The sequence below is a fragment of the Macaca nemestrina genome, chromosome X, assembly GCF_043159975.1.
Source record: "Macaca nemestrina isolate mMacNem1 chromosome X, mMacNem.hap1, whole genome shotgun sequence".
Classification (NCBI taxonomy): domain Eukaryota; kingdom Metazoa; phylum Chordata; class Mammalia; order Primates; family Cercopithecidae; genus Macaca; species Macaca nemestrina.
In genome coordinates, this window is record NC_092145.1 from 78,677,166 (window position 1) to 78,698,469 (window position 21,304).

At 43.5% G+C, this 21,304-nt stretch overlaps 1 long non-coding RNA gene across 1 annotated transcript in view; it reads left to right on the forward strand.

Annotated features, from left to right (window-relative positions):
- The first annotated feature begins 14,893 nt into the window (after positions 1-14,893).
- LOC139360890 (uncharacterized) overlaps positions 14,894-21,304 on the forward strand; it is a 41,283-nt gene continuing 34,872 nt past the window's right edge. Inside the window, exons 1-2 of the long non-coding RNA XR_011618447.1 lie at positions 14,894-15,372; positions 19,274-19,470. This is a non-coding gene — a long non-coding RNA (uncharacterized lncRNA). The remainder of the gene's footprint in view (positions 15,373-19,273; positions 19,471-21,304) is intronic.

Here is a 21,304-nt window from a genome sequence, read left to right on the forward strand (position 1 = left end):
AGGAGAAGAGGCATTCTGGTTTTTGGAATTTTCAGCCTTTTTGTGCTGATTTCTCCCCATCTTCGTGGATTTATCTACCTTTGGTCTTTGAAGTCAGTGACCTTAGGCTGGGGTCTCTGAATTGACGTCCTTTTTGTTGACTATGACACTATTACTTTCTCTTTGTTAGTTTTCCTTCTAACAGTCAGGCCCCTCTGCTGCAGGTCTGCTGGAGTTTGCTGGGGGTCCACATCAGACCCTTTTTGCCTGGTTATCACCAGCAGAGGCTGCAGAACAGCAAAGATTGCTGTCCGTTCCTTCCTCTGTAAGCTTCTTCCTAGAGGGGCATCTGCCAGATGCCAGCCAGAGCTCTCCTGTTTGAGGTGTCTGTCGGCCGTTACTGGGAGGTGCCTCCCAGTAAGGATACATGGGGGTCAGGGACCCACTTGAGGAGATAGTCTGTCCCTTATCAGAGCTCGAACGCTGTGCTGGGAGATCCGCTGCTGTCTTCAGAGCTGCCATGTAGGAACGTTTAAGTCTGCTGAAGCTGTGCCCCCAACCACCCCTTCCCCCAGGTGCTCTGTCTCAGGGAGGTGGGTGTTTTATCTATAAGTCCCTGAATGGGGCTGCTGCCTTGTTTTCAGAGATGCGCCCTCCAGAGAGGAGGGAATCTGGAGAGGCAGTCTGGCTGCAGTGGCCTTGCTGAGTGAGGTGTGCTGGGCTCCTCCCAGATGGAACTTCTAGGAGGCTTTGTTTACACTGTGAGGGTGAAACCACCTACTCAAGCCTCAGCAATGGCAGACACCCTTCACCCCACCAAGCTGGAGCATCCCAGGTCGAGCTCAGACTGCTGTGGTAGCAGCGAGAATTTCAAGCCAGTGGATCTTAGCTTGCTGGGTTCTGTGGGGTTGAGACCCACCAAGCCAGACCACTTGGCTCCCTGGCTTCAGTCTCCTTTCCAGGAGAGTGAACGGTTCTGTCTTGCAGGCATTCCAGGCACCACTGGGGTTTGAAAAACTCCTGCGGCTAGCTCAGTGTCTGCCCAAATGGCTGCCCAGTTTTGTGCTGGAAACCCAGGGCCATGGTGGCATGGGCACCAGAGTGAATCTCCTGGTCTGTGGGTGGTGAAGACTGTAGGAAAAGCACAGTATCTGGGCCGAAGTGCACAGTACAGTCCCTAATGGCTTCCCTTGGCTAGGAGAGGGAGCTCCCAGACCCCTTGCACTTCCCTGGTGAGGTGACACCCCACTCTGCTTCGGCTCACCCTCCTTGGGCTGCACCCAGTGTTCAATCAGTCCCAGTGAGATGAACCAGGTACCTTAGTTGGAAATGCAAAAATCACCCACCTTCTGCATTGATCTCACTGGGAGCTGCAGACTGGAGCTGTTCCTACTCAGCCATCTTGCCAGCCAGGGCTCCTGTTTTCCTTATTTCTTACATACACTATACACCCCATTAAATTTGTCATTCAATCCCCAATATTTGTTGATTGCCTACTCAGAGCTATGCCCATATGTGTCTAAGACCTAGACATGTAGTGATGAAAAATGTACAGTACCCTCTCATAATGCACTCATCCTAGTGAGATATATTGTTATACTAAAACTGACCATTACAAAAAAAAAAAAAAAAAAAAGACAGTAGTAATTATAATGATAGCGATTCCAAGGAATAGCACAGTGGCTGACACATATTAGAGGAGTGCCATGACTTTTTGTGGCATGAATGGATTAATGACAATACATTCAAAGCATTACTGGAAGACAAAGACATGAAACCTATCCTGTGAGCATTCTGGAACACGCTTGACTCCTGAAGTGAATACATCTTAAGGTTAAGGTTAAAAGCTCCTGATACGTTAAGTTCCCATGAAAACCTTAGCAGGTATCACTTTTGACTGAATATCTTCCATAGGTAAGGGTACAGAAATAACTATTGTTAATCGCTGACTATGGATCACATGAGACTCAGACTGTCCCATACCAGTCTGTGTTAGTATATGAGTATGTGTGTGCACATATGCATGAATGCACTTAAGAAAAAGAGTGTAATCCCAGCAGTTTGGGAGGCCAAGACGGGTGGGTCACTTGAGCTCAGGAGTTCGAGACCAGCCTGGGCAACATGGCAAAACTCCATCTCTACTAACAATACAAAAAATTAGCTGGGTGTGGTGGTTCCAGATACTTGGGAGGCTGAGGTGGGAGGATCACCTGAGTCCGGGAGGTGGAGGTTGCAGTGAACCGAGATCATGCCACTGCACTTCAGCCTGGGTAACAGAGTGAGACCCAATCTCAAAAAAAAAAAAAAAAAAAAAAAAAAGAAAGAAAAAGAAAAAGAAAAAATAAATAGAAAAGAAAAGAAAAGAAAGAAAAGAAAAAGAGTGACACCTCTCCAACTATACCAGGGGCAGTACAAATGATCTGGAATCAGGATAGATTTAAATTCACTTCCTCCTTGGAAGTTACCAACCTGACTCTCATACTCAGTCTTAGGGCCATGATGGTTTGTGGTTAAAGTTATGTCATCTTTTATTTCAGAGGCAACTGAGTTTTATTATCTATGTGGCCTTAGGCAAGTCTCTTAAATGCAGAGTCTTGGCTTCCTCACTTTGAAAGTGAAGATTACAGACACACTTGACTTATGTGCTTATTTTAATGATGGAATTATATAAGACATGAATGTATGGGCTCTTAGCACAGGGACTAGAATATACCAAATGCTCAGTAAATTATAGATCACTCAGAATGCCATGGACTTTCCAGACATAGGTCAGGTTTAAGCTCTAATATTATTTTCTGCAAAGGTTATTTTGTTCCACATCTGTGAAGGGAGATACCTGGGTTGAGCATGGGGGAGAAATAGGCATATGTTAGCCTAGTACTTGTGGGTCTAGCTGCAACTCCTTGATACTGTGGTGAGTTGGGACTATCACATTGGATGCGCATTGACCCCAGACATGCCCATCTCTTTGCAGTGCATCATAGGCTTTCCCCAAGGGACGTTCTGAAAGCCCCACTCAGAAAGCACAACACCAGGATGTTATAGACAAGACTTTGAATTTTAGAGGCAGGCAGCTCTGGATTTTAAAGAGGAAAATGAACTGAGCCCATGGTTTTTCTCTCTATAGTCACTGTTTTCTCCTTCCCTTCATTGGCTTTATTTACTCTGTCTCAATGCTCCCTTTCTTCCTTCTTTCTTGTTTTACTTTCTTGTAGTCACAGAGCAATTTTTCATAGAAACATAAAACATTTTTAAATACTATTAACACTTGGTAATTCAAGCCCCATCTTTAAATTTTCTCAGCTAGAAATGCAGAAAAGTTTCTGCCTCAGTTGTGCTTTTTTTCAAACTAATCAGAACAATTTGGTCATTTAGGAATTGGACTAATTTTTCACTCAGAATTGTCTGAAACTTTTCTCACACCCATAATTCAGATCTGCTTTGTCATTCCATTCCATTCTCAGGTAAAGATATGGCACTGTATGTCAGAATATAACATCAAGCCTTCCTCTGTCTAAGCCTGGTGATAACATTGGTGGCCATCACACCCTGGCTGGGGCTACTAAGTATATTGCTGCAGAGCTCACTAGGTGAGCAGCCAGAGGAGAGAGAGGAATGAGAGTAGTGATGAGCTTTTCCTGATGACTTGGTATTTACTCTGTTCTGATTCAGACACATCTACAGGATAATTCAGGGCTCTGGACAAAGGAATAACCAGACTTCTCTAAGAATGGCTCCTTCGTGCTGGTGGCACAAGAGTAACCTTTGTTTTGACCACAGGCCCACCAGTTGCACTGACCAACTGCTTTGAGATGGAGTTATTTAGGCTGTGCCAAGTGACTTGCACTGTTTCTGAACTCATAAATATAACTTGTAGCCCTCACTGGATTCATATTTGATCCCATGGGAGCTGGGCAAAGGAGACACACCTGAGAAGGCAATGTAGTCCTCTCTTCAAAAATCATCACTTTCCTCAAACAGCCACAGTGTTATGTAGTGGGCCAAGCTGAGCTTCCTGGATATTACTTCCTAAGGATGTCATTTTCTAGTACCCTTTTTAGTTCCCAAATCAAAGAGTTATCTGACAGAAAAGAAATAGTATCTCACCATGATTAAAATTTTTATTACCTGATTAACTTTGATATTAAGTATCTTTTTCTGTAAAAGATGGGTGAGTGAAAGAAAGCAGGAAAGTCATTTATGATAGTAACCACACATACCCAACAATACCTGAAATGTAGCAAGTGATACCATTTAATATCATCATAGTAGCATGCATACAACATTATTTTACTCCGATAGAAAATAGTCAATTGGGAAGTAAATTAAAGAACTAAGAGTCATTATATATTGGTTGTAGAATTATGGCAACCTTTTCATTTATTGTGAAAACCTTCCCCTACTTTCCAAGTTTTCTCAAGATTTCAAGTGCATATGATGGGTTAAATATAACAACAAAATCTGGAATAAAGGGCTGGCATTACTGGTGAGAAAAGATTGAGTAAGCTGGCTCCAGAAGCATTGCCTGAGGGCATTCACTGAGGTAAAAGGAAGCAAGAGAAGCTTTCTGGGCCTTATCACTGAAATGCAGGTAATTATTCATGATCTTTAATCTATCTTTACCCCAAGGCTACCTGGTGCACCTGTACACTGATGAAATCCTATAATGTGTATACCAGAAGCCTGCATTGCTAAGGGGTTACTTATTGGAAAGTTTTTACTTGACAAGGGCGGTTTTTAAGTGGTTCTATAAATGAGCCCAATAGGCAGGATTTTTCTTTCCTTTTATTTTTTCTTTCTTTATTTTTTTATTTTACTTTAAGTTCTGGGATACATGTACAGAACATGCAGGTTTGTGATATAGGTATACATGTGCCATGGTGGTTTGCTGCACCCATCAACCCCTCGTCTAGGTTTTAAGCCCCGCATGCATTAGGTATTTGTCCTAATGCTCTCCCTTCCCTTGTCCCTCACCCCCCGACAGGCCCTGGTGTGTGATATTCCACTCGCTGTGTCCATGTGTTCTCATTGTTCATTTTAAATAGTATTTAAAAATGTTTTATGTTTCTATGAAAAACTGCTCTGTGACTACAAGAAAGTAAAACAAGAAAGAAAGAAGAAAGGGAGCATTGAGACAGAGTAAACAAAGCCAATGAAGGGAAGGAGAAAACAGTGACTATAGACAGAAAAACCATGGGCTCAGTTCATGAGTGAGAACATATGGTATTTGGTTTTCTGTTCCTGTGTTAGTTTGCTGAGAATGATGGCTTCCAGCTTCATCCATGTCCCTGCAAAGGACATGAACTCATTCTTTTTTATGGCTGCATAGTATTCCATGGTGTGTATATGCCACATTTTCTTTATCCAGTCTATTGTTGATGGGCATTTGGGTTGGTTCCAAGTCTTTGCTATTGTGAACAGTGCTGCAGTAAACACATGTGTGCATGTGTCTTTATAGTAGAATGATTTATAATCCTTTTGGGTATATACCCAGTAGTGGGATGGCTGTGTCAAATGGTATTTCTGGTTCTAGATCCTTGAGGAGTCGCCACATTGTCTTCCACAATGGTTAAACTAATTTACACTCGCACCAACAGTGGAAAAGCATTCCTATTTCTCCAACGCCTCACCAGCATCTGTTGTTTCTTGACTTTTTAATGATCATCATTCTAACTGGCATGAGATGGTATCTCATCGTGGTTTGATTTGCATTTCTCTAATGACCAGTGGTGATGAGCTTTTTTTCATATGTTTGTTGGCTGCATAAATGTCTTCTTTTGAGAAGTGTCTGTTCATATAATTTTCCCAGTTTTTGATGGGTTTGTTTGTTTTTTTCTTTTAAATTTGTTTAAGTTCCTTGTAGATTCTGGATATTAGACCTTTGTCAGATGGATGGATTGCAGAAAATTTCTCCCATTGTGTAGGTTGCCTGTGCACTCCGATGATAGTTTCTTTGGCTGTGAAGAAGTTGTTTGGTTTAATTATATTCCATTTGTCAATTTTGGCTTTTGTTGCAACTGCATTTGGCATTTTAGTCATAAAGTCTTTGTCCTGGCCTGTGTCGTGAATGGTATTGCCTAGGTCTGTTTCTAGGGTTTTTATGGTTTTAGGTTTCACATTTAAGTGTTTAATCCATCTTGAGTTTATTTTTGTATAAAGTATAAGGAAGGGGTCCAGTTTCTGTTTTCTGCATATGGCTAGCCAGTTTTCCTAGCACCATTTATCAAATAGGGAATCATTTCCCCATAGCATGTTTTTGTCAGGTTTGTCGAAGATCAGATAATTGTAGATGTGTGATATCAATAGGTTGGATTTTTCAAGATAGCGATGTCTTAGAAGTGTCACAGTGCCGCTGAAAGTCTAGCCATTGGTACATTTGATACTGCATTTCTAAAACCCAGATAAGGTTGCTGGAGATACTACAAACAGGGAGTAGACAGCCAAAACAGTTTAGTCAGGAGAAAGGAAGCGTGAATGTGACTGGGGTAAGGTATCTGAGCTACAACCGGCAGCAAATTCATACGGGTCTGCAGCAATCTCAATTCTCGCCTCCTCAAAAGAAAGAATTCCACTGAGAGGCAGAAGGCAGAAGGCAGAAAAAGAGACCACGGCAAGTTTCAGAGCAGGAGTGGAAATTTTTTTAAAAAGCGTTTAGAACATAAAAGAAAGTACACTTGGAAGACGCCAAAGCGGGCAAATGAACGTCAAGTGTGGTGTTTAACCTTGATCCTAGAACTTTATAGACTGGCTCATTTCCCATGATTCTTCCCTTAGGGTAGGCTGCCCCATGCACAGTACCCTCCTTACCCTTGGGAGGCGAGCATGCACAGTGGGTTTAGGAAGTTATACGGATTCCCGCCTGAGGCTTTCTTCACCTTTCTGGTGAAGTGTCAATAGGAAGGTCATACTCTGTCATTTTGTCTTTTAATTCACATGCTTGAGCTCACTCCCACAATACCTGATTTTATTGGAAGCCCTTTTTGTTTCTCCCTGGCATTCAGTTAACCACGTTGATGTTAACAGCTGTAGATCAGCAGGAGATTATCTCTCCCTGACTCCAGGTGCCAAATTACCATTTTTAGACAGACAATGTGATAATTGTTGAACCATCACCCAATCACGTGACATTCCTGGTGGATGCTGGGGAGAAAGCACTCTCCTGTCTCTCTCATGCGTGTCTAACTACATATAACATGAAAGTGTGTTGGAATCAGATGCAAAGACAAAAGCAGAGATGAATGGCAACAAGTAGGTGGTTTAACAGATTTTTTTTCTAGCAGGCAATATAAATATGCTAAGGTGAAAGGTTCTCATTAATACAGGACATGTAAGATGAAAATAAACAAAGATAATAATTTTTGTGAAAAGACCCAGTAGATAATCTCACAGCTTCTTTTTCCGGCAGAAAATATGGATGTGCTAGGATTGAAGGTACTTGTCATCACCAATCTAATGGGCTCAACTGGGACAAGTGATTGCATTTTTTTCTCAGATGGTGGGCTACATAACAAGAATTTAGCATTAAACAGACAGGTGTGCCAGTGTTGCTGCTAGTGGAAAGTGCACCAATATACACGCTACTTCAGGATAAGATTGGCAGACATGCTTTGGTCCACCATTGGCATGCAAAAGGGACGAACAAACGTAGAGAACCATCATATCTTGCCACCAAGAACAAGATTTAAGGGAAGATCTGTGGCCGTGGTCATGTATGATGTAGCTCAATCACCCCAGAAACAGAAGATGTTATGAAAAGTGTAAGCTGATTCCAGTTTGGCTCCGGCAGAGTGAGGGCAGAAGAGAGGACAGCATGTTGGAAGGGAATCCAGAGAGTTAACCAGAGATTAAATCCTGTTGGATCTTACCAGACAAGGACTGGGCTTTTACTCTGACTGAGATCAGAAGCCATTGCTGGGCTGGGACCGGAGGAGACACACGGCTCACAAAACACGTCTATACAGAGAATTCAAACTTCTGAACAACATATTGGATGAAGGAATCAAGTCCAAATTAAAATGAGGAAGTCTAGTCAGATGATGAACTTGAAAACAAAGAGCATGCCATTGAGCACTAGTTGGCCACAGATGTGGATTTAAGTTTTCTAGCTGCCAAAATGTAAAGAAGGAAACATGATCTGCTGCAGGACTCAATAGTATCCCTGAGATCGTATCTGACAAACTGCTCAGAAGGGACACCTGTGCTTTTCCCTGAGATGACTGTCTCCCATCGTCAGATGTCAGATTCTGGATCTATTTTGACAAGAGAGCTCAAAGGATTTCTTCACAGATGGAAACGAGGGGTGAGTAAAACGGTGGTGTGAAGGATCACCCTCAAGTCTATAGCATGAACAATTGGAAGGATAAGAGTGGCCTTAACTGTGAGGGATGGGGTGAGGGGGGACGCTGCAGTGGGAGGAGGTTTCTAGGGGAAGATGGGAGAGTTCGATTTTTGACTTGCTAATTTGGGTTGACTCTTAGGCAATTTTCTCGGCGAATTAGAAAGGAAGGTCAGAAGCCAAATGTGAGGAGTGGGGAGGCAGTGTTGGAGGCTTGCCGAGAGAAAATAAGTTGTGAAATGGAAGGGTGAACGGAGTAGTAACTGGAAGATTTGGACTACAAACCTGGCAGAAAGATGTTTTGGTTTAAATAGATAGAGACACTGAGTGTTTCCAGATCAGACAATGTTCATTCTTTATGATCCAGCCAGAAAACTGTGGCTTTTGCTAGCCTTTCCCACCTCAGAACACAGGTTTCCCCTTGCTGGTGAGGGTGGCGTGGAGAGATCCGAGTGAGGAAATAAGTTATCAGTGTTAACGCTCATTTCTTCAGTCATGCCGAAGAGGCACAGATAGGCCTAACACGTAACAGGATAGAACACAATCCACCCGGACTTCCGCCTTATGCACAACTGCACTTTGAGTTTTGCTCATAGAGATAGAGCTCACACAATTAGGTAATTGGGCCCAAATCTGAAAGTGAGAAACAAGCCAGAAAGGACACTCAGAGGATGAAAAGGGAAACCAGTAAGTCCCACTGTTTTATACGCCAATGTCATCATGGTTTTACCTTCATGCTGAGCCATAGAATTCCTTAAACTATCACAGCCCTGGTCACTTGTGCCAATTCTATAAGGCCTCCAAAACTACATAGGAGATACTGTATCGTGGGCCCATTCCAAACTCTTATTCGGAATTAAAATTCCACGGGCTTTCCATTGATAGCACTGGAGGTCTGTCTGTGACACGCTGCTCCATTACAGCAAAGCAAAGCCCCATAATGACCTAATAATCTGGAAGGATAAGATCCCAGGACCCATAGAACAAGGAGGCCATAGGGAAGGCAGATCACAAAGAAGGAAACCAGACTTCCCCACCCCTCTGGGCTCCTGGGGGGGCGGTCAGTGGAAAAAGCCCTTTAACCTAAGTGCTCAAGGCCCTAACCTAACAGCTTTTGTTGTTCACGCTGGAGCGCTGGCACTTCCTGACCCCGCTTAGCACTTCTATTAGAATTTTGTACTCTGATGCTAGTTTTCAGAGTATAGGAGCAACTGCAGGGAATGAAGCAGCAGACCTATCTATATTTTGTGGTGATCTAAGTCTCTGTTAATAAGCCTGAGACAAGGCAAAACCAGGAAGAAGCCCTGACCCTTATCAAGGTCATCAAAGCCACACAGGACCTTTCCTAATGTCTTCAACTGTCATTTTTGAAAGAAGCCGAATCTGACCACCAAATATAAATGGGTATAACATCCACCGCATTTCTTTGTCATATTGTTACAGGAAAGGGGTCTTGATCCAGACCCCAAGAGAGGGTTCTTGGATCTCCCGCAAGAAAGAATTCAGGGGAGTTCACAGTGCAAAGCAAAAGCAAGTTTACTGAGAAAGCACAGTGGTGAAAGGACAGCTACTCCATAGACAGAGCGGGACGTTCCCAAAAGTAAGAGGAGGAACGCGTCCACCCTAGGTACAATGCTTGTTATATGAGGAGATGTGCTCTGCTCCAAGGGTTTGTGATAGAGGATTAATTTTCTTAATTACTATGTTTTGCAAGAATCGGTGTTATTATCTTTAAAGCAAAGTTAGGAATGCCTTTCTTCTCCAGATATCGGGATATCTGGACACTCCAAGTCTGGGTCTGTTTAGTAAACGTTATTAATTTGTTCCCTTAACCGTCAACATCTAGAGGCTGGGAATACCTAACTTTCTGGGAATGCAGCCCCGGAAGCCTCAGCTTCATTTTCCTAGCTCTCACTCGGAATGGAGTCGCTCCGGTTCAAACGCCTCTGACAATATCACCCCCGTTTTCTTTTCTCACTATCACTTACCACTATCTGAAATTAAGTAGCTAATTTATTTGTTTACTGTCTGTCCCCACCCACTAGAATGAGAACACCGCCCTCGCATCCTTACGTGTGTCTGGCACATAATGGGTGCTCAATGATTATCTGTTTCATGGATGAACGGATTTATGGATGGCTGGGTGGATGACGCCCTTAGAATGGCTGCCAGGGCTAGCTGGCTTTCTGTTTCTTCCACTCAAGCACCCAAGCCCTGACCCACAAAGTAAAGGAACAGGCGCAACTTCTGGCCAAATAGCTGCAAGGCAGAAACTACGCAGCTGGCTTGGGAATTCCGTACAACGCGAATGCGCATGCACAGGCAGGACTGAGGTGTCCATCTTCGCATTACTCCCGGAGGTGACTCCCCCAAAGGGTCCGAGGACTAACGTCTTTCTCTTCCTCGCCCTCATTCCTCCCAGTAACCGTCCGCTACCAAAGAAACCGTGCACAAAATAAACTCGGGCGGCGGGTAGAAAGGAGCGAGCCGAATTCCGTACACCCATGATCAACACGCCCACACCTCCCATCAGGCACGGCGCTGCCGCCTCCCCGAAGAGGCGATGGAAGCGGGGGGGACGGGGCAGGGGCGGGGGCACCGGGGCAGGAGGAGGGGAAAGGAGGCGGGCGGGAACGTCCTGCTGTTACTGCTGTGGCTTCCGGGGCGGGACTTCGGAAGACCGCCCGCCTCCCAATTGCAAATCGACTTCCGGGGCACCCCCACCGGCCGCGCCGTGGGTTCTCTGCTCCGACTTCTGTCGCTTTTCCCTTCCCGTTTATCTTGTTCAGGTCCCTCAGTGGGCTGCTCCGGATCTAAAGAGCAGAAATTGGGCCGCAAAGAGAACGTCCTCCCAGACTTTCTCCGTCGCGGTGAAATTATGTCCGTTTGGTGGCAGTATGTACTCACAGATGCCTGCAGCTCTGCTCTTACCCCGCCCTTCGCGTTTAGAAAAAAAGCGCTTTCCTCAGAGTCAAAACAAAGTTTCTTTCCGCTGTGGAGACACAGCTTTTAAGGTGGCCTGCTAACTCCCGCTTTTTCTTTTCAGAAATCTCTGTGCCAATCTGATGGACAGAAGAGCGACAAAAAATATTTTTAACGTGAGATTCTTTGGTGACTAGCCTGCTTGTAAACTTTCTGACATATGCCCCTTTTTTCCCCCCCCATAGGGCTGTGAACCCCTGATATGTGAGACGTGTCCCTGTCAATTTAGAAAGTTTATTTTGTCAACGTTAAGGACGGGCCCATGACAGCCTCAGGAGGTCCTGAAGACATGTGCCCAAGGTGGTCAGGGCACAGTATGCTTCCATACGTTTTAGTGAGACATGAAACATCAATCATTTTATATAAGATGTACACTGATTGGGTCTGGAAAGGACCTTGTACTGTGAGAGGATTTGATCTTGGCGTGTGTAATGGTAGATGAGAGCTACAAAATTACAAGTGGCTGAAGACAGTTTACAGGAAGCTGCCCCCCCCCCTTTTTTCCCCTCTCAGGAAGTTATTGTTTAGGATCCGAATTGTAATTCGGCGATGCATTGTAAAGTGTCTTCTCCATTGCTTTTCCTTCCCAAATTAATCTTCTTGTTTTCTGTGTGCTTCCGCGTGAGGCGCTGTACTATTGTTTTCATACATAAATGAGAGACTGAGTTTCCTGACCTCCAAAGAGAAAGGGCATTTTACTCCTCCCAGCAGAAAGGCACCCCTGGGTGACTGGGGGCTGAGTGGGAGTGTCTGGAGGTATTGACCCCCGTGACAACCAGCAGCCCTACAGGGAACCTACAACAAAATAGTTTTAAAAAGCTCATCCAGGAATTGCCTATTAGAGCTCGCCACTCTGCTTTGACCCCTCCCTTAGGTGCTAGACCTCCAGAGAGAGAAAATGAGACACATAAGGCGGAAATTACTGCTTGGTGACACACTGTGGAGTCCCGCCCACAACCAGGATACTTGGACCCAGGCCACTGAAACCTTAGGCCACATCTAAGTTCCTTCCTTCAAAAAGTAAATTTAAGAAAAAGGAAAAACAGGAATGACCCCCTTTCAGGCACTTCGTTGGTTTTATGGCGCCTCTTCTTGCAAGTGTTTGTGTAAAATTGACATACTGTGGTCCTTTTGTGCACAATTATAGCAAGGAAAATTCAGATCCCAAAGGTCCGCCTGCGAGTATAAACTTCCTAAGTTCTCTGTGTATGGCTCTGCTTTCTTTTCTGCCTGCATTAAGTGTGCTGTTACGTTTCTACTGAGATAAAATCCACCATTTGCATCCATCCATTTCATTTTGTTATTGTTTTTGTAAACCAATGAGTTTGTATTAATATCTCATGACTAGAGTTCTGAAGTAAAAGCTATAGGATTTTTGGTTGTGTGGCACGCCAGGTCTCACTAACAGCTGAACAGGGAGGCCTCCTTAACAACTGTTTCAACACTGACTGACTGGTTAAATATTAAAAGCTGAAAGTGCCCTTATACAAAGGCTGGGATTTAACAAAAGCCCAGCAAGAGTTTTGCCTAGGTCCTCCTGGGTCTTGAAGCATGACAAGATAAAGGAATTCTTAAGAGGATCCCTTTAGGATTAAACAAGTTTTTATTGGAGGTCTGAAGAAACTCCCCAGACCTCCACAAACAAGCTTTACTGGTGGTCTAAAGGAACTTCTAAAACCTCCATGATTTAGCCGCAGACAAGATAAGGGTAATTACCCCAAACACCTGGACCCATCTAGATTAAGTAAATTTATTGAGGCTTCAGAGGAAGGTTTCCAAAACTGAGAACTTAGTTGTAGATTAGAAGTTAGTAACTTATGTCTTTAGATGAATGCACAGTTACACGTAAACATAACGCCTAGAAGGTATATAACTTCTGGAAAACTTTGTAATTTTGAGTTGGTCTGACGATAGTCTCTCCACAGGGAGGTGGTCTCAAAAATATCGCCAGACCAACTCAAAATTACAAAGTTTTCTGAGCTTATAAAAATGCTCTTCTTTCCCAGTTCATCTGCATCTCATTACTGAGTCGCAAGAATAAGTAGGCTGACCCTCAGTTTAGACCGGGAACAGCTGTATAAGTGTGTGTGTGTGTATGTGTATGTATATGTATTTTGTTGTGTTTCTGGCCACAAGGTACCACACTGTACTCATAAACAATAAGCCCAAATGCTTTTCATGTTTACATGACTTAAGTAAAATCTATCATATGCTTGCTTAAAAATTATTGGTAAACTAATAACAGAAATTTCTTAAAAATTGCCAGCATACATTTTTGCCTGCATTTATTAATCAAGCAATTTCATACTTATCAAAATTTGGCATGAGGGTTACAAAACTATAAATCCGGCAAAAACAGAATTTTTGCTTGTGTAATTTCTGATAAAAATACACTAATATTGGATTAATGAAAATCGCTAAATATCCAATTATTCAGTAAAATAACCATATATTTAATTTTAAGGTTCTTAGGCAAACACCTGAAATTCAGTCTATAAAATGGTTGAAAAGAAAATAAAATGACTATCGCAGTTTTATAAATAATCTAGGTAAACTATTAAGTAGGTAAACGTAATGAGATAAATGATTTTAAACGAAACTTGTTATAATTTAGAATCTAAAGTTATGGCAAACTAAATAACAGTTATGACATTAACTGGGTATTTTCCAATTTGAAAACTATGGAAGACTAATCAGAAACTGAAAAGAATGCAACCAGTGTGTCTTTATGGACCTATAACCAGGAAGTCCCCTCCCCAATTCAAGTTGTCCCACCTTTAGAGACCCAACCAGTGTACATCTTATATAAAATGATTGATGTTTCATGTCTCACTAAAACGTATGGAAGCATACTGTGCCCTGACCACCTTGGGCACATGTCTTCAGGACCTCCTGAGGCTGTCATGGGCCCGTCCTTAACGTTGACAAAATAAACTTTCTAAATTGACAGGGACACGTCTCACATATCAGGGGTTCACAGCCCTATGGGGGGGGGAAAAAGGGGCATATGTCAGAAAGTTTACAAGCAGGCTAGTCACCAAAGAATCTCACGTTAAAAATATTTTTTGTCGCTCTTCTGTCCATCAGATTGGCACAGAGATTTCTGAAAAGAAAAAGCGGGAGTTAGCAGGCCACCTTAAAAGCTGTGTCTCCACAGCGGAAAGAAACTTTGTTTTGACTCTGAGGAAAGCGCTTTTTTTCTAAACGCGAAGGGCGGGGTAAGAGCAGAGCTGCAGGCATCTGTGAGTACATACTGCCACCAAACGGACATAATTTCACCGCGACGGAGAAAGTCTGGGAGGACGTTCTCTTTGCGGCCCAATTTCTGCTCTTTAGATCCGGAGCAGCCCACTGAGGGACCTGAACAAGATAAACGGGAAGGGAAAAGCGACAGAAGTCGGAGCAGAGAACCCACGGCGCGGCCGGTGGGGGTGCCCCGGAAGTCGATTTGCAATTGGGAGGCGGGCGGTCTTCCGAAGTCCCGCCCCGGAAGCCACAGCAGTAACAGCAGGACGTTCCCGCCCGCCTCCTTTCCCCTCCTCCTGCCCCGGTGCCCCCGCCCCTGCCCCGTCCCCCCCGCTTCCATCGCCTCTTCGGGGAGGCGGCAGCGCCGTGCCTGATGGGAGGTGTGGGCGTGTTGATCATGGGTGTACGGAATTCGGCTCGCTCCTTTCTACCCGCCGCCCGAGTTTATTTTGTGCACGGTTTCTTTGGTAGCGGACGGTTACTGGGAGGAATGAGGGCGAGGAAGAGAAAGACGTTAGTCCTCGGACCCTTTGGGGGAGTCACCTCCGGGAGTAATGCGAAGATGGACACCTCAGTCCTGCCTGTGCATGCGCATTCGCGTTGTACGGAATTCCCAAGCCAGCTGCGTAGTTTCTGCCTTGCAGCTATTTGGCCAGAAGTTGCGCCTGTTCCTTTACTTTGTGGGTCAGGGCTTGGGTGCTTGAGTGGAAGAAACAGAAAGCCAGCTAGCCCTGGCAGCCATTCTAAGGGCGTCATCCACCCAGCCATCCATAAATCCGTTCATCCATGAAACAGATAATCATTGAGCACCCATTATGTGCCAGACACACGTAAGGATGCGAGGGCGGTGTTCTCATTCTAGTGGGTGGGGACAGACAGTAAACAAATAAATTAGCTACTTAATTTCAGATAGTGGTAAGTGATAGTGAGAAAAGAAAACGGGGGTGATATTGTCAGAGGCGTTTGAACCGGAGCGACTCCATTCCGAGTGAGAGCTAGGAAAATGAAGCTGAGGCTTCCGGGGCTGCATTCCCAGAAAGTTAGGTATTCCCAGCCTCTAGATGTTGACGGTTAAGGGAACAAATTAATAACGTTTACTAAACAGACCCAGACTTGGAGTGTCCAGATATCCCGATATCTGGAGAAGAAAGGCATTCCTAACTTTGCTTTAAAGATAATAACACCGATTCTTGCAAAACATAGTAATTAAGAAAATTAATCCTCTATCACAAACCCTTGGAGCAGAGCACATCTCCTCATATAACAAGCATTGTACCTAGGGTGGACGCGTTCCTCCTCTTACTTTTGGGAACGTCCCGCTCTGTCTATGGAGTAGCTGTCCTTTCACCACTGTGCTTTCTCAGTAAACTTGCTTTTGCTTTGCACTGTGAACTCCCCTGAATTCTTTCTTGCGGGAGATCCAAGAACCCTCTCTTGGGGTCTGGATCAAGACCCCTTTCCTGTAACAATATGACAAAGAAATGCGGTGGATGTTATACCCATTTATATTTGGTGGTCAGATTCGGCTTCTTTCAAAAATGACAGTTGAAGACATTAGGAAAGGTCCTGTGTGGCTTTGATGACCTTGATAAGGGTCAGGGCTTCTTCCTGGTTTTGCCTTGTCTCAGGCTTATTAACAGAGACTTAGATCACCACAAAATATAGATAGGTCTGCTGCTTCATTCCCTGCAGTTGCTCCTATACTCTGAAAACTAGCATCAGAGTACAAAATTCTAATAGAAGTGCTAAGCGGGGTCAGGAAGTGCCAGCGCTCCAGCGTGAACAACAAAAGCTGTTAGGTTAGGGCCTTGAGCACTTAGGTTAAAGGGCTTTTTCCACTGACCGCCCCCCCAGGAGCCCAGAGGGGTGGGGAAGTCTGGTTTCCTTCTTTGTGATCTGCCTTCCCTATGGCCTCCTTGTTCTATGGGTCCTGGGATCTTATCCTTCCAGATTATTAGGTCATTATGGGGCTTTGCTTTGCTGTAATGGAGCAGCGTGTCACAGACAGACCTCCAGTGCTATCAATGGAAAGCCCGTGGAATTTTAATTCCGAATAAGAGTTTGGAATGGGCCCACGATACAGTATCTCCTATGTAGTTTTGGAGGCCTTATAGAATTGGCACAAGTGACCAGGGCTGTGATAGTTTAAGGAATTCTATGGCTCAGCATGAAGGTAAAACCATGATGACATTGGCGTATAAAACAGTGGGACTTACTGGTTTCCCTTTTCATCCTCTGAGTGTCCTTTCTGGCTTGTTTCTCACTTTCAGATTTGGGCCCAATTACCTAATTGTGTGAGCTCTATCTCTATGAGCAAAACTCAAAGTGCAGTTGTGCATAAGGCGGAAGTCCGGGTGGATTGTGTTCTATCCTGTTACGTGTTAGGCCTATCTGTGCCTCTTCGGCATGACTGAAGAAATGAGCGTTAACACTGATAACTTATTTCCTCACTCGGATCTCTCCACGCCACCCTCACCAGCAAGGGGAAACCTGTGTTCTGAGGTGGGAAAGGCTAGCAAAAGCCACAGTTTTCTGGCTGGATCATAAAGAATGAACATTGTCTGATCTGGAAACACTCAGTGTCTCTATCTATTTAAACCAAAACATCTTTCTGCCAGGTTTGTAGTCCAAATCTTCCAGTTACTACTCCGTTCACCCTTCCATTTCACAACTTATTTTCTCTCGGCAAGCCTCCAACACTGCCTCCCCACTCCTCACATTTGGCTTCTGACCTTCCTTTCTAATTCGCCGAGAAAATTGCCTAAGAGTCAACCCAAATTAGCAAGTCAAAAATCGAACTCTCCCATCTTCCCCTAGAAACCTCCTCCCACTGCAGCGTCCCCCCTCACCCCATCCCTCACAGTTAAGGCCACTCTTATCCTTCCAATTGTTCATGCTATAGACTTGAGGGTGATCCTTCACACCACCGTTTTACTCACCCCTCGTTTCCATCTGTGAAGAAATCCTTTGAGCTCTCTTGTCAAAATAGATCCAGAATCTGACATCTGACGATGGGAGACAGTCATCTCAGGGAAAAGCACAGGTGTCCCTTCTGAGCAGTTTGTCAGATACGATCTCAGGGATACTATTGAGTCCTGCAGCAGATCATGTTTCCTTCTTTACATTTTGGCAGCTAGAAAACTTAAATCCACATCTGTGGCCAACTAGTGCTCAATGGCATGCTCTTTGTTTTCAAGTTCATCATCTGACTAGACTTCCTCATTTTAATTTGGACTTGATTCCTTCATCCAATATGTTGTTCAGAAGTTTGAATTCTCTGTATAGACGTGTTTTGTGAGCCGTGTGTCTCCTCCGGTCCCAGCCCAGCAATGGCTTCTGATCTCAGTCAGAGTAAAAGCCCAGTCCTTGTCTGGTAAGATCCAACAGGATTTAATCTCTGGTTAACTCTCTGGATTCCCTTCCAACATGCTGTCCTCTCTTCTGCCCTCACTCTGCTGGAGCCAAACTGGAATCAGCTTACACTTTTCATAACATCTTCTGTTTCTGGGGTGATTGAGCTACATCATACATGACCACGGCCACAGATCTTCCCTTAAATCTTGTTCTTGGTGGCAAGATATGATGGTTCTCTACGTTTGTTCGTCCCTTTTGCATGCCAATGGTGGACCAAAGCATGTCTGCCAATCTTATCCTGAAGTAGCGTGTATATTGGTGCACTTTCCACTAGCAGCAACACTGGCACACCTGTCTGTTTAATGCTAAATTCTTGTTATGTAGCCCACCATCTGAGAAAAAAATGCAATCACTTGTCCCAGTTGAGCCCATTAGATTGGTGATGACAAGTACCTTCAATCCTAGCACATCCATATTTTCTGCCGGAAAAAGAAGCTGTGAGATTATCTACTGGGTCTTTTCACAAAAATTATTATCTTTGTTTATTTTCATCTTACATGTCCTGTATTAATGAGAATCTGTGAAACTTTTTTTGCATCTTTCTCTAGCCTGATCAGTTTGAACCCTCTCAGTGTTTGCCTTCTTATTTATTTCTATCCAAAGCAAGTCCTAGTGGGCACCAACTACAATTGACTTATATATACATATATATATATATACATATACATATATATATATATATATATATATGTATATGTATACTTTCTTCTCTACTCTTCCTTTTACTACCTGGGAAACGTCTCCTATTTGATTTATCAATAAGTGTATATAAATTGTTTTATATCACATCCTGGCTTTAAATCACTTTAGGTATGTTTCTTTCTCGTCTTCTTTCCTTTAGCTTTGTTATTCAAGACAAGCCTGATTTATCAGCCTGATCAGTCTAGGGACAGCTTATCTTTGCCTTGCTTTCCATTATCGTTAAACTAGTTTTGGAATTTAGCTGCATGTCTCCTGATTCAGATGCGGTGTAGGTTTCACTTTGTGTTGGAATGACCTTGCAATTTTTCTTCTGAAATATGTGGCTCATGAACTTGGAGTACTTGAGCATCTTGCTTTTATTCTAAATTCTTCTTTTACTTTGGGTGATCTATCTCACACCTTAGCTCTGGGCAAAAACTAATATGCATATCTCTACAACATTCCAAATTACTACCCAGTTTGCAGAAAGAATAAAAAAGGTGAACTCAGTCAGACAAAGGTGTTCTAAGTGACTCAGCAGCAATACTTTGGTGAGGTTTTGTTTTGGATTGAGTTTTTATATTCCATCAGCATTTGTATGCTAAAATCTAATTCTCAGTGTAACGGTATTTGTAGGTGGAGTCTTTGGGAAGTAATTTCGTCATGAGGGTGGCACCCTTGTGAATGAGAGTACTGCTTTTATAAGAAGAGGCCAGAGAGCTAGGTAGCTCTCTCTTTCAACCATGTGAGTATACAATGAGAAGTCAGCAGTCTGCAACCTGGAAGAGGATTTTCACCAAAACACTGATGTTGGACTTCTAGCCTCCTGAACTGTAAGAAATAAATGTCTGTTTCTTATAAGTCACCCACTTTGCTTTGTTATAGCAGCCTGAACTGTCTAATACAGGCCTGCAGGTCAATGACCATCCATTTGGTCACTGCAGCCAAAAGAAGTTTTAACAGATGCAGAATGAGGTCATACCAAAAAATGTAGGCTGCCTTATTTCAGCCTAAGTTTGCCATCTCCTGTGTTCTAGGCATCTGAGTGAAGAGTCTGTCTCAGTATCCTGAGTCCCAGGTCCTAGAATATGTGTTCTTTCCCCAGGGTATTCCCTATGTGGGAACTGTGATCCTTATGTTCTGCTTAGAGGTAAGCTGAGGCAAACATGGGCAAAACCCAGGCCCATATGTAGAAGAGCTCAACTAAAAACTCCAGAGTCTCCCAAGAAGGCCTTGCATAGAAGTCAAGCAGATCAGTAATATGTCAGTAAGTGTTCTATTCATCTAGGCTGGTAAGGCAACACATAAGTTTTATGTGTTGGACACAAAACTAATGGCAGCCACACTAAATAAGTCCACAAGGACATGCTTGTGATATGTATTTCTAGTGAAAGAACTACCTAAGTAGCCTGAGGGATTATTGTATGCCATAACAATGCTGAATATCACTGAGACACAATCATTTGGGATTTTCTATTTGATGTGATTTGATAGGCACTTTTGTACTAACTGTGAAGTGACATGCCTTGCTGTATTCTAGAATTAATGATATTTGAGATGTGGAGATTAATTAAACCCATAAGTTAAACATAAAAGTTTATATTATTGGAATTTTGGAGAGGTCTCTGAAAATGTAATATCCCTCTTATTTCTCTCCCATGCAATATTTGAAGACCTCGATCTCTATCCTCCCAATGAAGTCTCAGGAGTATTTATTGAAGTTTTCTTAGGGCTTTCACATACTTAAGAGAGAGATGCATTAGCACTCCCACACATGGTTACGTAGCTCACTTTGTCACAACACTCTCATCTGCTACCTGGTGCACCCACCATTTGTACAAATTCAGTTGTATTTCTCCCTAGAGGTCAAACAGTGCAAGGACCATGCCCTTAGACAGATCCAGGCTTTTGTCCAAAATTTCCTCCAGCTGAAATTCAGATTATCTTCTTCTGGTTTATATATCTATAACCATCTAATTCCACATAAAACTTTGATTTTACTCTGAAAATTTTCCTACACTTTGGTGTGAAATCTGTCGCTTGGTAGCATCTATTTACTGAACCTGCACTATAGCTATTGAGTCAGGTTTGAAGTCTCCCCATTTTCCCCACAACACACCTCTGTTATGGTTTGAATGTATCCCCAAAACTGTATGTATTATACCTTAATCTTCAATGTGGCAGTATGGAAAGATAGGACCTTTAAGAAGTGTTTGAGTCATGAGGTCTCTGCCCTTATGTATGGATTAATCCATTAATGGATTAATGGATTAATGGATCATCATGGCAGTGGAACTGGTAGCTTTATAAGAAGAGGATGAGAGACCTGAGCAAGCACACTCAGCCCTCTCACCATGTGATGTTTTTCTGGGGTTCCTTATGCCCTTCATTAATGCTACCTCAGGACTCTGCAGAGAGTCCCCACCAGCAAGAAGGCCCTCACCAGATAGAGCCCCCAACCTTGGACTTCTCAGCCTCTATAATTGTAGGAGATAAATTCTTTTTCTTTATAAATTATCCAATTTCAGGCACTTGGATAGGCAACAGAAAACAAACTCATACACCCTCTTCCCCATAGCAGCCAAAAACAGGGGCCTAGATGTTGCTGGAGGTCTTCTCTTGGTTACTTATCCTCAGGCTATTCTGCTCTTCCTCATATGGCATAGT